This window comes from Chrysochloris asiatica, unplaced genomic scaffold (assembly GCF_000296735.1).
Source record: "Chrysochloris asiatica unplaced genomic scaffold, ChrAsi1.0 scaffold00116, whole genome shotgun sequence".
Lineage (NCBI taxonomy): Eukaryota > Metazoa > Chordata > Mammalia > Afrosoricida > Chrysochloridae > Chrysochloris > Chrysochloris asiatica.
The window spans coordinates 10,414,296-10,431,643 of NW_006408634.1; the positions used below are offsets into that span (position 1 = coordinate 10,414,296).

The window sequence follows — 17,348 nt, forward strand, 5'->3', positions numbered from 1 at the left end:
TTGGGTCAGAATTGACTCAGCAGCACTTAACAACAACAACAACATCAAACAGATAGGAGCACTGATAAACTCTCTGGATGTTCTGGTTCCATAGTGGGACTCCAGAGCTGACCTACAACAGCACTATCAGACTGGGAAACCTGAATTTCAAAAATACTGTTGGAATCTATTCAGCAAAAAGCCCAGAGAAGTACCCCAAATACATAAGTAACCTTCCCATTTGGTTGGGGGAACCACAAATACATACCAGATATAAGCAATGGAGGTCTGGATGTGAGGACACATGAGGGGGCTTCATAAAGTTTGTGGAAGAATAGAATGAAGACATAATAGAAGTTTTCCATGAACTTTTTTGAAGCCCTCTCATGTGTTAGATGTAGTCACATTGTACACTGGTCCCATCCAGGTAATTTCCACCATCACCGTGTTCTGAACACAGCACCAGTTCTATACAGAAGCTCTAACTCCCTCTTCACAGAGTGGCATAGAAAAATAGAATGAGGAAGAAGCTGTAAATAAAAGATTGTAGGCAGAGAATGAACTTGAGATTTCACTAGAAATATTCTTGAACTTCTAGGTCAATTTGTACCTTTAGTATCCTTAGTCCTATGACAAAAATTTCAGTTTATTTATAATTCCATGTCATATTTATGAAAGAGTCCTGGTGTGGCACTGTGGGTTATTGCACTGGACTGCAAACCACAAGGTCGGCGGTTCTAGCTCACCCACTTCTCCTCAGAAACCCTATAATGGGTCAACTATGAGTCGGAACCAACTCATTAGCACTCAACAACAACAACATATGTACCACATTCTTTTTTATATAAATGGGGTATTATACATACCCTTAAAGCACTCAGTAGTACTTAAGACAGTCAATAATTTATTTTATAAATAAACTATAATTGATTTCATTCATCTCCCACTGGAACACATTTAGGTACTTCATTATTTTTCAGTCTCACCCTAAAAACACTGCAATAAATATCCTTACACGCAAGTCCTTGTGCACCTGGGAGGTGTTTGGCCATTAACAGAACTAGAAGTGGAAATTCTGTGGCAAATAGTGAAAAAGTCACTGAGCTATGTGGAAAGGGAAAGCAAATGTAACAATGAGAAACTGAAACCATATAGGTCTCCAAAACTATGGGTTAGGGCAGGTCCAGGGTTCCCATAGTTGACACACGTTTTGACAGCCACCAGTAACATTTGCATTAATCCAAACCAAAGCTTGTCATGGTAATCAGCATGGTGTGGCACTGTGGGTTAATGCATTGGACTGCAAAGTGGGTTTGAAGGGTAAGGTCAGTGGTTCAAGCTTACCAGTCAGTCCTTGGAAAACCTTTACAGGGTTGCTATGGGTGGAAACCAACTCAAAGGCACTTATCAACAACAACACATTTGTGGGAGCAGGCACTTCCCGGCCACTGCTGATTTAACTGCCCTACACCCAGGTCAGACCCCTTCAAGGGGGAGAGAGCTGACCATGCAGAGTCTATGGTAGAGAATGACTTAAGGAGGAATAGACTAATTAGGAAATGAAGAAAGCTTTAATTAATTAAGAGAATAAGACAGCATAATCATCAGATTCAATGTGAGATGCTGAATGTTAGGGGGGCAATTGTCAAAACTCAAATAATGTCTGCAGATTTTTTCCCCAATTTCGATCATTGGAGTAAGGCTATAAAATGAATCAACATTAGTAGATGACTAAAAGGTACACAGGAGACTGGAGAATTTCTGGAAGAGTAAATTTATTACAAATTTTTAAAAAAACAAAATAATTTAAATGCTTCATATAAAAAGAATCAGATGATAAAATACATGCCCTAGATTACAATCAGAATTTCCATAGTTTCCCTTCTGTCTCAAATGACAATAGGGAGTCTCTTCTTCCTTGATACGTTTAGGTTTTCCCCCATGACTTAGCCATATACAAGTATGGACAAGTGTAGGCACTTAACCGGAACTAACAATAAAAGGAGACTCATTGTTCTCAGGATCAAGGAGGAATTGATTCCTCTGAGTGATGGTGTCGGAGAAGAATACGGAATAAAAAAGAGCTTCAAAGATTTGTGGGAAAATGGATTAAAAGACCATGGAATTTGAAACACCCCTCATCTACCATGAACTTCCAGAAAAACAAACAAATCTGTGTTGGAAGAAGTACCGCCAGACTTCTCTTAGCAGCAAAGATGACAAGACTTTATCTCATCTATTTTGGACTCAGCCCCTGGAGAAGGACTTCATGTTTGGTGAGTAGAGGGTCCGCAAAAAAGAGGAAGACACTTTAGGGGATGAACTGACATAGTGGCTGCAACAATGAGCTTAAACACAGGAAGGCTGTGAGGATGGTACAGGACTGGGGAGTTTAATACTGTGTATACAGGATTGCTACCAGTCAGAACAGACACAAGTGCACCTAACAGCAACAACATTCTCAGGGAAGGTGGACGTGGCTCTGAAGTGGCACACAGACTTCGCTCCTACCCACTCATGGCAGCCTCCATGAAGGGTCAGCCCTGGTTAACAGGACAGCGCTTTTTTTCTTTTCTGATCAGATTTCTAATCCATCACAGCACTCCTTCCCCCGGTACACATGGTCTAACGCTTTCCTCTGAGATGTCTAACCCTTGGGGTTCCCGCTCAGGAAGAGCACCAGACATGTCCTCCTTCCTCTTCTACACTTAGAAGTCTTAAATTGTGTGTCACAAAGTCAAGAGCTTAGCTTCTTTTCCAGAAAATGAAGATCTTTAACTCGTGATTTACAAAGACACAAAGATTTGGTGGGAATGATTGAAAACATTTTCTGTAATGAGAAACAAATTATTGTAAAACTGAAATAAAATTACCTTGAGGAACAAGCACCATTTAGGGAAAGGGATTACAATGTAACTTTACTTTGTATACCTTTACTTTGACATTTCCACCAACCCATCTGTCAGTTTATTGTCCTAAGATGGCTTGTATGTTGCTGTGATGCTTGAAGCATTATTTCAAACACCAGCAGGGTTATTCTTGCTTCAATTGTCAAGAGTTTCAAACTCAGACAAACTAGAAAGAACAGCGTGGTCATGGACTTCCAGAAAATTAGTCAATGAATACTTTTTGAAACACAACAGAATACTGTCTCTTGTAGAGCTGGAAGATGAGCCCTCTAGGTTGGGAAGCACTCAAAATACACAATGACCAGAAGTTGACCACAAAATATGGCACAGGACCAGACAAGAGTTCATTCTGGTGTGCAACATGGTCATCACGCACCAGAGCCAACTCTATGTCAAATAACCATTTCTCAGTTTATCCCACGGTGCTGTTCTTCTGTACCCAGCTGAAAATTAGGTAACCCCTAATTAGTTTTACTTAATGACTACCCAGTGTTGCTATTACAGAATTACCACCAAAGGACGGCTTTAAGAAACAAATTTATTTTCTTACAGTTTAGGAGGCTACAAGTTCAAGTTTAGTGCGCTGGCTTTGTAAAAAGGCCTGTGTCTCTTTTCAGCATCAGTAGGAACAGCATTCCTACAAGATCCCCATGTGTCTTGGCATCAATCTTTCACTGGATCAAAGTGCTTCACTGTGCAGGGACCACAGGTCCAAAGGATACGTTCTACTCACAGGCCTTCTTTATTGGTGGTGATAGGTCCCTCTTTCTCTGTTCATTTCTCTCCTTTTATTTTTGGAAGATAAAAGATGTTGCAGGCCATATACCTGATTGTGATGGAATGAATGACATTGTAACTAGTTTATAGATTTATCACATTAGATCACACTATGGGGAACAATCACACAGCTGCCGAATCACTCCATTAAATAACTGCCAAACCATTGAGAACCATGATCCAGCCAAGTTGATACATCATTTAAGGGGCCACAATTTAATCTATGACACCGAGGAACTTAAAACGTCCAAAAAGATATAAAATGAATATAATCTGGACTGAAAACTACACGTTCCCTCTCTTTCCCAGCATTAGCCTACAGCAAACTGGAAACCCAAAGGTGGGAGTGGGGACAAAGGATGTGGGCAGAGGTATAATGTATGGCAGGTGTGGCACATGCTGTAGGCTCCACTTGAAAGAGAGGTGACATTGAGCAAGTTCTATTAACGACACGCCGTTTCCACTGTCAGCTGTGAGATATTACTCGGCAAGTTAAAAATAATGCTTTCATATTTGAGAGCCTCCGGAGGTTCAAGGTAGATTGTGTGGTCTTGTCCTGCTGAGTGTAGAAAGAGAAGAAACTGAAAACAGGAACTGTGAGCCCTGTTTTCAGAGACAAATTTTTTTAATCAGTGGAAGACAAGGCGAGGTTGTAATTTTCACGGAGTGCCATAATGTGTTACGAAAAAGGTTCACAAACTTGACATGTACTTCCAAGCTGATGTGGTTATAAAGTTTTCTAAAAGATGGGTGTCAATTGGACGGGATACAATTTCAATGCTGTCATGGATGCTGTTTTCTGTAGCTCTGCCTTTGGGTGTGGGCACCTTCTTTTTGTTTCCCCACCTAGCACTTCATGAAGCTCTTCCTGGTTTGTTGAGCTTCTGATCCCATTGTGGGTGGGGTTTCATAGGAGGTTCTTGCTGTTGAGTCCTTGCCATATCGTGATCCAGTGCTGACATTTTCAGGATATAACAAATACTTAAAGCTCATTCCTGCCCTCAAAAGTGCTTTCTGACTCTCAGGAAGACTCCGGCAACATCTGTCTCCCAGATGCTGGGGAGCTCATACCTGAGCTTCTCTTCAGGGCAACAGCATCTTAATTCCATTTGGGCATTTACATTCCTCTTTCACTTTGAAATCTTACTGGTGTAGTGCTGTGGATTAATGCACTGGACTGCAAAAATTGGTTTGAACTGCAAGGTTGGTGGTTCAAGTTCACCAGTCACTCCTTGAAAACCCTAGACAGGGTTGCTATGGGTCAGAACTGACTCAATGGCATTTTAACAACAAATGCCCAAAGACAGGCTGCACGTGTAGTGTAGATGTAGCTGTGACTCAAAGAGATGAATCATAGCCATTCACTGAGGGAATGACATTTCAAAACTGGGAACTGAGGCCATGAGACACCTGTCTGGTACAGTGGGGGTGAGGGGAGGAGGAGAAGTAGTAGTTGGGAGGGAGGAGGGTAATGTGAATAGCAGAAGTGAGCAAGCAAGCTCCAATCCCAAGTATGCGACTAGGGACTCCAGTTACTGGTTTCATTTTAAGTGGAGGAGCAAATACTTTGTAGGTGACAAAACCAGGCACACTGAGGTGGCCACACCCTGTGGGTGCCCATTTTCCACAAAGCGCTGCTGGTGACTTAACTGTTGTTGTTAAGTGCCACTGAGTTGGTTCTGACTCATAGCCAACCCTGTATAGGGCTTCCATGTGTTAATTTCCCCTGGTCCCCCTCTTTCTTGAGTCTGAAGAATCAGCCTTGACTGAGTAGTTGCTTCTTAATTACACACATACAATAAATATTCACTCAGAGGCCGTTCAGTGCAAAGCAAACACTCAGTATTTGTACACATCTCCGTGAGTGGAGAAGACCCTGTGGGATTGTGGATCATAGATTAAGTACAGTTTTCTCTTCCTGGTCTCCTCCCCCTTTTTTGGGGGATCTTAAAATTATAAATCTATTTGGATACATATTCTAAACTCATTATTCTAACTATGGCCATCCATTTATCCATTTTTTTTTTTTACAGTTTTTGTGTGTGTATGTGTGAATTGAGTGATGGTTTACATGGGAGAACATCGGTTTTATACTCATCATTTCATTGCAATGATAATAATCTCCTCCATGCATCATCATTCAACAGTATTTGCTTCTATTACCTCTGTTTTTGTTGTTGTTTGGGATGTATACAAAAACACTCAGGAATATATAATCATCTAAACAACCAAAGGGCACATTCTTCAAACCTGCCTCCTGGCCGCCAGCACACAGCCTTTCTTTTTCCATGAGTCTAGAGTCCTCAGATTCTCCTTCTCTCCATGTCCTTATCTGTGCTTCCATTTCTGGGGTCACTGCTCCTCTGGATAGGGTCCCACATTCTGCTCATGCTCTTCTCCCTTGATGGTCCTAGGGTCCTCTGTTCTTGGACTGTAAGATTAACTATTCCCTCCTTTTTGTTACAAAACTTCTACCATTACAGTTGCGACAGTCGCAATTAGTCATGATAACAATTACTCACTATTGAATCATAAGAATCTTATCCCCATCTCCTTTCACCAGACACATCTAGACAAGATGGAAACTATTCAGTGGGGATTCTATCTTCCATTGCACACTCTGAAACAAACTCCCTCTTGAAAATTTGTAAGCCAGCCACTTCGTGCCTTCATAGCCCTCCTACCTCCATTTTGGGTTGCCAATGTCTAAGTTACCCTTCCCTATTAACCCTGTATACAAAGGGAAGACTCCTTCCCTCTCAATTGGTCTTTTGAGTTACAACATCCATAAGTATAGGTCAAGTTCATCAAATTATAGCAATATACCCTTGTGTCCTTTATCAAAACTGTCTTTTTAAAATTTTCCTCTAGTTGAGTTCTGATTATGAAGCCATCAAAGCTGGGTTTATTACCGGAGTTGCTCTGAAAGAGTTGCCAACACCACGTGAGTTGTAACAAAGGAAGGGCTTTATTGTGTTAGTGTTAGATTTGAAAGTCTTACAGCAGCTGTTGATCTGTCATCGAAGAAACCAAGGCCACTCAGAGAAGTGAGGCAGAGTTTCAGACTTTATTAAGCCACCTGGTTCAGAGGAGCTAATTTCTCCAGATTCTGAGCCCCGAATATATGGCAGTGCAGACTTATATGGGGGTTAGAATTGCAGAGGGGTTAGGTTGTGGACCTTTTTGAAGAGAGGAGGGAACCAGACAATTGGTCCCACTCAGTAACCTGATAAACATTTTAACTTGTTTCCTAGATGGAGAAGGTAATGAATGTTTTTACCTTTTCCTGTTCATTCCCCCCTTTGATGCCCTTTGGAACCTTTTTCCCATGGGCATCATCTAATGTTGCATAAGGAATGGTATTTTGGTATTGATTTGGATTGTTGGTACCCTTTTCAATTGTTTTAATGGCAATTCATATGGCCCTGATTGCTAGTTGGAGGAGGCATGGAATGATTAAGTAAATTCCAAATAAAACAGGACCCTACCCACAAGGGTCTTAAACCCTTTAAAGGCAAAGAACTACCCTCCCCATAAGCTCTGTGAGTTCCACCCATTCCAGGTTGGCGCAGGGACATGGGTAACTTTCTGCATTTTTACAAGGTCTTCTACTGCCAGATTCTGGTCATCTATTTGAATGTAGCAGTTAGTGAAATTATACTTCTCACATAACCCTCCTCCTTTCACAGACAATAAGTAGTCTAAGGCTAGTCTATTTTGATAGATGGCATTTCACATCTGCAGCTATTGGCCCACAAGAAGGGTTAGTACTAATCCAGTTCCATTGGTTATAGATTCAGTTACCTAGGAGGGTTCCCTCACATTTATAGCAACTATAGAAGAGTTCTAATAGCGTAGTGGTTATGAATTGGGCTGCAAACCACAAGGTTAGCAGTTCAAAACTACCAGCTGTTCCACCAGAGAAAGGTGAGGTTTTCTGCTCCCGTAAAGATTTACAGCCTCGGAAACCCTGTACAGGGTCGCTATGAGTCAGAACCAACTCCACGGCACATCACCATCACCGCCATAGAAGAGTAGTAGAGTTACTGTTTGGCCCACCTTGGTGGTGTGGGTGTGTAGATTACACAGATTTCTCCCTTTCCCACACCCCAAAGTCTAGTTAAAATGAGTCCCACGGAGGACATCCTCATAGGTGCACAGATCATCCACCTCCTGGTTTGTGGCTGAAGCAGGGCAGGTTGTATGTCTCAATGTTACCTTGTGAGGGTTGGTAGGGTCCGTTTCAGCTTCTCATGGAGATGAAGCTTTCTTCAGTCTGCTGTGGCGAATCCAGGTGGGGACTCTTTCTACCTTGGCTGCTGGGCTTGGGATAATTTCTTGTTCTACTTCTCAGTAATCTTTGCAGATGCTTTTGGATTCCCTCTGAAAGGAAAAACAAATCAGATGCACTCTGAGCTAAATAGACACAAATGTTTTTCATCCCGTTGAAAGGAATAATGTCTTCTGAGAGTCCCATTGTGTCCAAGTTTTTAGTCTGGCTAACTTGACAGCTGATGGGGTGGCTAGAAGGACTTCCCAGGGTTCCAGTACACCTTTTTTCTAACTGGTTTTCAGGTGTGTCTCTCCATGTTCTGAGCAGAACATGATCTCCAGGCTGGAAGGGCTCAGGTTACCTGTAGGGAAGGAAGCAGACCTGGGAAGAGCAATTTTACAAATAATAGAAAGTGTGTGGTGGAGGTGTTGTACACACCACTGCACCTTTAAACCTTGGCTGAGGTCAGGTAGAGGGTTGAAGGAAGCTGCCTGGGAGGGTTACTGTATACAACTTTATACAGGCTCAATTTAAGCCCGCTTCCAGGGGCTACCTGAATTTGAAAATGTAGATACATTTCCCGACAGTTTTGTTATTTGTCTCTTTAGAGTATAGTTCATTTTCTCAAACCTCCATGTTGAATGTAATCTCCATTTCATCTGTAGGTGTTTGCTGCTCCGTTGTCACTTTGGACACTCTGGACATCCAAACTTGGAGGTAATCTCCTTCAAGAGAATTTTCACTATTTCTGAAATTCTTAGTTCTGGTGGGGGAAAACCTCTACCCAACCCGAAAAGTTGTCTACAAAAATAAAACCAGCAAATATTTAATTCCCCATTTTGGGGGCGTCTGCATGAAATCAACCTGTCTAATTTTCAGGGGTTGTTAACCTTGATATTGGTGCAGGACAGTCTGTCTTGAGATTGTTCTTGAGGCAGATAAAACAGTTAGAGCTAACCTTCTGAATGATTTTTTTGTTGTTGTTAAGATTTCTTGTCCTAGAGCCAGGGCCTAATGAACTAAACAGGGTCTCTTTCCTGTAGTGGGTCATTTCATGGACTCATTTAAGAAGAGCAGATGCTAGTTTTCACAGGATCAGAACCATTCTATTGTCATTTACTTTTCATCCTTTAATCCCTCTCTCAAATCCTTCTGCCTCAGTTCTACTTAAGCTCTCTGGGTACACAATCAATCTTTCATGCCAACATTTCTAATACCTTCATCAGTGCCATCAGTTCAGCTTTTTGAGCTGAGATCCCCGGCAGGAGGGCTATTGTGTCTACCCGGTCTTGTAAGATTACTATCACACACCCTGCTATCAGAGTCCCTTTTTCCTTGTAACTAAGTCTGTTCATGAATAACATCTAGTCAAACAGATATAGTCAAACAGGTCAGGTTGGCTGAAGAATAATTGATCAATGATTTCTATACAATCATGGTTCAGTCCTCCAATTGCCACATCAGGGAGGAGGATGGCAGGTCTAGTCACCCCATAATTCACAGGGTAATATTTGGATTGTCCAGTAAAATAACCTGGTATTGTCTATTCATTCTGTTGTGAGCCATAGGCTTCCCTTCTTTTGCAGCAGGGAGATGGCTTGATTCACAATCAGTCCTGAAAAAAATTATTCACTATTGTATCACAAGAGACCCGTCTGCATTTCATTTCATCAGCTCTGTCTAGACAGATTGGATACTACTCACTGGAGATTCTGCCTTCCTCCAGGCCCCCTGGCTCTAGGTTCCCTCTTGAAAGCTTGTAAGCCAATCACTTCTTGCCTTTGTAGCCCCCCCATTTTGGGTAGCCAATGTCCAAGTTGCCCATTCCTGTCTACTCTGTGTGTGGAGGGGGAGGGAATGATCCTTACTGTAAAGATTTGTTCCCTCTTTTGAGCTACTGCATCCATAGGTATAGGTCAAGTTCATCAAATTACTCTTTTTTTCCTCTTCTTTCTTCTTCTAGTTGAGCTCTGATCATCCAGTCATTGAAGCCAGGTTAAGTGGATATTATCTGCAAGTGTGGATGTTCTTGTGCATATGTCCTCTCTTCTTATCAGCTGGACACTTCACTCTCCACTCTAGTCCTCTGTGGCTATGTCACTGACTCTGGGCCCAAGAGTCCCCAGGCCTTGTCACACTGCTGGACAACCAAGTCTCCACCCGGGTTCACAGGAGTCTGTTGAACGTTGTAGGGCTTAGCTTGAGCTTCATTGCTGTTTTTCCCTCACTTCCCCTTATCGGTGACGAATGTGGTCACCAATCACAGCGTGTATTCCCATTGAGTCTTAGTCTTGGAAGGGGGCTTGCTCTGAGGGGACCCAACCACTTACTTTGATGTCTCCTGGGCAAGGAACTTGCTTGTTCTTGTAGTAATCAGTCGATCTGCCTATTGTTTTGTATTTTTCCTGTTGGTCTTTCTTTCAAGAAGCATCTTCTGTTCTTCTAACTTCTCCAGGTTGGTCTGCTTGTCCTTTCAAGAGGAAATTCCCCACCTTTGAAGATTCTAGATGCTGTTTAGGATTCCATGTATAGTCTTATGTAATGCAGAGGCTCCACAGGAAACCTCCTTCACTGGGCACATTGTAGCCCCATTTTAGGTGTTCCAGTCAGTTATAGGCAGAAGATGGACTATAAGCTTTCTATGGTGATATTTCTGGCCATTCCTATCTCTCCCCCTCCAGTGTCTATTTTATAATGTAATGCAAGGAAAACAAAGATTCAAAAGACAGCCAAGAATCTTAACATTATTTCCCCCCCTTTTCCCTATTCCAACCATGTCTCAATCCCTGTATTCCAGAGCCTGGTTCCAAGGTTGTGCATATATCATTATTTACCTCTGTCCCACTTATGCTATGCAAACCTGCCTAACTGGTCTCCCATCCACTTTGTTCTTCCATTCCCCTCTCCCTTCTTGTATATTGCCCCCCTCCCCAGCACCCAAACTATCCTGCTGACACCAAATTCTTGATGCACGACACCAAGTATTCTTCACACACTACTCTCTACTCAGCTGGGTTCAATACTTCATTGCAGTGACCACACAGAACTCACACACCATGCTCATACTTATAAGTCTTATTAAGGAAGTGTCCAAGAAGTCTTATGGAAAATTGGTTGTCGAGGTCCTGCCTCGACAGGAGAATTTGGTTCACGAAGTAGGGAGATCTGGCAGCGACAGAGATAGAGAAAGAATATACACAAAGACGCAACGAGAGAAAACATGAAACACCCCGAGACCAGAGTGGATGCAACACTGGCAGCAGACAGATCCTGCATTGTAAATATCATGGCTCTGCAGACAGTATGCATGCAGGGTTCAGTCTGTGCCCTGTTGAGAGCTACAAACGCCATTACAAGATGGCGCCGACCTCAACTTCCTCCTTCTTGTTTCCTTGTCTTTCTCCGCGTGCGCGCAGGCGCTGAACTCCACTCGTTGTATGCTAATTAGGCGCTGAACTCCACTCGTTGTATGCTAATTAGGCATTTTTCTACCAACCAATCATGTAACCAGTCATGTCCCGCCACGCCTTCCTTTGAGAGTATATATTCTCCTGCTACTCCCTTACCCAATGTCGTCCTCCACCATCGCCAGAAGAGCTGTAACCCTAGAAGAGCTATAACCATAGAAAGAGCTGTAACAATAAACTACTGTCAGAAGAATCCTGCTTGTCGCGTCCTTTATCGGCGAGGGCGCGCGACAACTGGTGCCGAAACCCGGGAATCGCTGCCGAACGTTTCCGGTGGACGGGCCACGAGAGGGACCCCGGCTGCTCGTCGGAAAAGGATTCAGAACTGACGCCGCGGAAGTAGGAAAGCTACTGTCAGAAGAATCCTGCTTGTCGCGTCCTTTATCGGCGAGGGCGCGCGACAACGCTCCTCTTTTATTTCAGTGAGGGATTTTACACAAAGAAAGAAGGGGATTATTAAGACAGGGTACAGAAATGAAATGTGATTAATTGTTCAAAACAGGACACAATGATTTACAGGAACAAATTCTAAAACATACATCGCAAATTGTCTTAACAATCTAGCATCCTTAATTTTCCAGAAATTCAAGCAAATTGTTATAAATTGCTTTTTAGGTTCAAATCCCAAGGCAGCGACTTGAGGTTTCTCAAGGCTAATTAACATACCTATAGCACTTAATCTTGAATGGGAAAAGGTGAGAAAAGGATTAAAAAGGTCTGGAAGAAGTCACGCTGTTTCAGCTACCTGGCTTAAGTCTTCAGGAGGAAGAGGGACACCTGGGGACAATTAGAAGAGCTGACACTATTATTCCTTGAACAATACTCCGGAATTCACCAATCAACTTTGGGTGAATTCCTTGGGCAGATTGTCTCTAGAGTCTCTCAGCAAACTTGCCTTTGGAACTTTTAGGTCTCGGCTTTAGAAGAGCTTTTTGGTTTTAATATGGTGTATGGATATCAAGAGCCCATGTATTAAGTTAATATCAAACATAACTGAATAATTTGATAAAGAACAGTTTGGACATGCTTGCCAGGTGGCCAGAGTTTGTTCCTCAGAGAGATTTGTTCCCAGAACCCTATGCACTGCCAACACAGTGGAGGCATTAAGAGAGGCACATAGGAAACCATTTTCTCAGAAGCTACAATTACTGGAGTTAGAAGCATAGAATGAATAATAGGACCAAAGCAAATTATACAGAGCTAGCCCAACAGTGAGTACGCAAAAAAAACCAATGAACTCAGGACATCAGGAGGTCACTTCCTTGGGCCCTCAGGATCCCTGACTAGCAAGTCTGAGTGGCGCCGCCATGTTGGTTTTTCATCCATGACACATGGCCTCAACATCTCAGTAATTGTGGTCTGCAACAATTGGTTTTCTTTCATTCTTTATCTGGAAAAATAAGGCGAGACCAAGATATTGTGGAACAGGAAAGATGATGAATAGAACAGTTCAAGCAATTTCCAGAAGATAGAACCCATGTCAGAGGATTCCCAGAAGGAATGGCCCAGATATCCAGACTCACCTCCTTTTTTCCTCTCCCCTCCCCCACCTCCCTAAAGCCAGGGGTAGAGTGCTTACCTGAGGCAGACCCTGGAGACAGGAGACGAGTGGCACTGGGACGGCACCCCATGAACCTTCAGTCTTACAATAAACCTTTTGGGAGAACTGAAAGACTCCGGACAGCACAGTTCAAAGCATGGCCAGTAGGTACAGTTGGGACCACAGAGATGCGTCCTGTGCATGGGCAGTACCGTCTCATCATCACAACACTGCTTCAAGGGGTTGTAGATCTGGTGTCCACACTTAGGTACTGGTTGGCACAGCAATAGCCCAGAGCTACTGGGGGAGTCTGAGCAGACATGGTTGATATGAGCCCAAGGAAGACCAGGTACTAAGCCCCAACTGAACCCTCTCCAAACCACACACTCCCTTTCAAAGACAACCTCTTCCCTCTTTTGCATCCTTGTACTCACCTGTCATCACCTTTGCACATTGAAGGAGACAGAAGACAGCTAATACATAGATAGGATCTGGAAGAGAGAGAAGCAGACTGATGACTACAGTACCAAAATTTCTTAAAATCTGGTAGCGTCTGGAGTCCTGGTGTGGTGCTCTGGGCACCTAGGAGCAGCTGCTTAGCTTGAACCACAGACCTTGCAGTTCAAACCACTTTGCAAGGCCAGTGGTTCAAGCTAACCAGCTTCTCCTTGAAAACCCTATGCAGGGTGGCTATGGGTCGCAATCGACTGGATGGAACTTAACAACAACAAGCGTAGTGGTTACAAATTGGGCTGCTAACCTCAAGGTCAACAATTTGAAACTACCAGCTGTTCCACCAGAGAAGGATGAGGCTTTCTGCTCTCGTAAAGATTTATAGCCTCAGAAACCCTGTACAGGGTCGCTATTGGTCAGAATTGACTCGACTGCATTTAACAACAACAACAACAACAACAAAGATTTACAGCCTCGGAGACCCTGTACAGGGTCGCTATGAGTCGGAACCCACTCCATAGCATACCACCACCACCACCACCAGGTTCAGAAGTTGAGGATGTCAGATTCTAATGCATAAAATTCAAATAAGTCAACCTTGAAAAACAGGATTTGCTTGTAACCTGCACCTCCTCCTTTTTCTCAGGGTAAAATTTGCAGCTGCTGAAGACACTCTTGTTGGATAAAATGTATATCTAGGGTTGAACAGGGGTTCTGGTGTGGTGCTGTGGGATAGGCACTGGACTGTAAAGTCGGTTTGTGGTTCCCACCAGCCGCTCCTGGGATATCCTACACAGGGTCACTATGAGTCAAAACCGACTCAATGGCACTTAACATTAACAAAAAGTTGAACAAGTTATCTTTCTCCCTTTCATAAGATCAAAATAAGCCTGCCCTTGAGAAGTGAATGTGTCGGTATAACTGTTAGCTTTCAAAAAAAGAATATATTAACCCTGTGTTTATTTACCCAGGCACTTTAGAAGGGGACATTTAGGGAGTGCTGAAACTTAATGCATCTAAGTTTAATGCATCCTGCTTAATGCGTCTAAGTGGTTAAACTCTTTTCTATCTCTTTACTCAGTGTGGCTTAATTGACTTTGGATCACTTCAAAAAATGGTCACCACCCATCGATGGAGAAGAGCGGAGAGCGGGATCCTACCCAGAGAAGCGGTGAGGCCTGAGATGGAGGCAGAGAAGACAACGTCAAGAGATGGTGTGGCTGGGGATTCAGGATCAGGAGATGGAAAGGGGCTGAGGACTGTGGTGAGGGGGGGTGCAAGTTTACAGGGTACACCCCTTGGTTGGGTGAGGATGCATGGACAGGATGATAACTATGCCAATGAAATGATAGATGATAGAATGAATATAAAGCTAATGTTCTCCCATGTAGACTATAACACAATTCACAATAAAACATTAAAAAGAAAAAAAAAATCACCTCAAAAGATGGTCAAAAGAAAAGCAAGATGGCCTGAGGGAGCAGAAACACCAGGGCAGGGAGAAGGCCTTTAGTCTACCCAGAGTGTTGGCTGTAAACCCACTACGCTCCAGTTCACCAGCTCTCCTTTCAAGGCCACTGCCAGCTAAAAAAGGGTCAAGTCAGCCAGGTAATTCACCCATCCGCGCCACTCACCAGCCTGAGATGCAGGAAATTTTACCTGGATTGTTTTTAGGCCCGTATTCTTCTGCTATGAAAAGCAAGCTACGTATACTACAGAAACATGAGATGTTGTTGTTATGTGCCGTGGAGTTGGTTCCGACTCATAGCGACCCTGTACAGGGTTTCCAAGGCTGTAAATCTTTACAGGAGCAGAACGCCTCATCTTTCTCCCACAGAACAGCTGGTAGTTTTGAACTGCTGACCTTGAGTTTCGCAGCCTGATTCGTAACCACTACGCTACCAGAGTTCCTTACAGAAACATGGGATAACCCATGTGATATGCATAAGACAAAATATTGAAGCAGAGTTTATTAAACTAAACTGTCAACAATTATTTAGATATTCAGTCTTTGACATTGCAGATAATCTAGTTGAAAATGTAATACGTTTTTTTCCCCAACGACTAAAGAGTTTTTGGAGCCCTGGTATAGCGCTGTGGGTTAATGCGTCAGACTGCAAAGTCATTTGAACTGCAAGCTGGCGATTCAAGCTCACCAGCTGCTCCTTGGAAACCCTATACAGGGTTGCTATGGGTCGGAATCGACAGCACTTAACAACAACAACAAAAGAGTTTTTGATGGAAGCTTACAAACTGGAGGGAAAGTTCTCATCCATTGAAATGCATATTGCATTGTTGTTGTTGTTGTCAGGTGCCATCGAGTCGGAGCTGACTCATAACGACCCCATGCACAGCAGAATGAAACAATGTCAGATCCTGGGCCAACCTCACTACCGCTGCCACACTTGACGCCATCAATGATGCCACCTGGCCGATCCATCTTGTTGGGGGTCTTCCTCTTTTTCGCTGACCCTCCATCTTACCCAGCATGACATCCTTCTCTAGCGACTGTTCCCTCCTGACAACATGTCCAAAGTATGAGAGACGAAGTTTAGCCATCTTGGCCTCCAAGGAGCACTCTGGCTGCACTTCTTCCAAAACAGATCTATTGGTTCTTTTGGCAATCTGTGGCACTTTTAGTATTCTCCTCCAACACCACAACTCAAAGGCATCAATTCTTCTATATTGCACAAACAATGGAAACATTTGCAATAAAGTACAGAGATGCAGTTGCTTATGTATGAAAAAAGATTTTTGTATTAATCCTAATGCTGGATTTATTCATCAACTTCAGGAAGGTGAAGCCATCTACTTAGCAAAATTAACAATGCAGATGATGTCACCACTGCAGATAGAAAGATTTTTATCTGTTCATTCTGATATCACAGGAGAAAGAGAATTTGGAAACATGAAAGTGGCGACTGCACAGAATGGCTGACTCCAGAGCACGGAGGATGTGAATTTCTAATTAAACAGGAGGAAGTACTAGAGACAGTAAGAATGTGAAATGATAAAACACACGCAGTTTCTTTTCACTTGTATGTTGCTTTCAAACATGTTTCAAACATCTCTATAACTTGTTGAGCAACATTTTGAGAAGATTTTGTATTTCTGCAATAGACGACATAGATGGTTTTAGTCTTTTTTTTCTTTAAAAAAAGAGAAATGCACAATTTTATTATAAACTAAGAATTATGGACTTGCAAAGAGATAGTATTGCAATAATGCCCTTCCCATACTTGAAATTTATGTGTATGATATAGTTATTAATTTAAACAAAATGCAATTTAGGGGGGAGTTGTTATAAAATTTGAGTCATTTATAAAAGAACTTACTAAAGTTTGCTAAAAATTCATTTTGTGTTCCATAGATTACATTTTAAAAATCATCCCAGTTTAATTTTATGACGAAACTTCTCACAGAAACATTAAAATCAGGAACCTGCTACATTTCTTTTTTAATATCACTCACCTTAAATTTTTTTTCTTGATCCTTTATTAATAGTCTTAAATCATGACATTAGATAACTTCTCTTTAACATGATCCAGTAATTGCTTCCTTTTCTATTACTTTCCTAATCTGTTTATTCTATTATATATATATTTTTTAAAACTCCCACAAAGTTTAATGAACAAAGGAAAATATTTTATAGTACCAGATGATACCCCCAAAAGGATAGTGTTATGTTTCACATGATTTTCTATTTTACTTTTCTTCTGGTAAAAGACAAAAAAATGTAATTGTTCCTTTCAGAGTCATCTAAGCTGTTTTTTCCCCTCTGTCCAGAATGGTTCTAACTAGAACACAATATACTAATATAGCACTTTTATGTTATTTTCCCCTTAAATGATGAAACCCAGAAAAGTGCCTTGCATCATTAAAAAAAGAAAAGAAATTCCCATGACCTTCAAATTAATATGTAGAATAGTGAAAAGTTCTTAATGTTTTGG

The 17,348-nt window shown here is 42.3% G+C and overlaps 1 pseudogene; it reads left to right on the forward strand.

Moving 5' to 3' along the window:
- Window positions 1–15,041: 15,041 nt before the first annotated feature.
- Window positions 15,042–16,336, forward strand: LOC102829342 (annotated as a pseudogene).
- The last annotated feature ends 1,012 nt before the right edge of the window (window positions 16,337–17,348 follow it).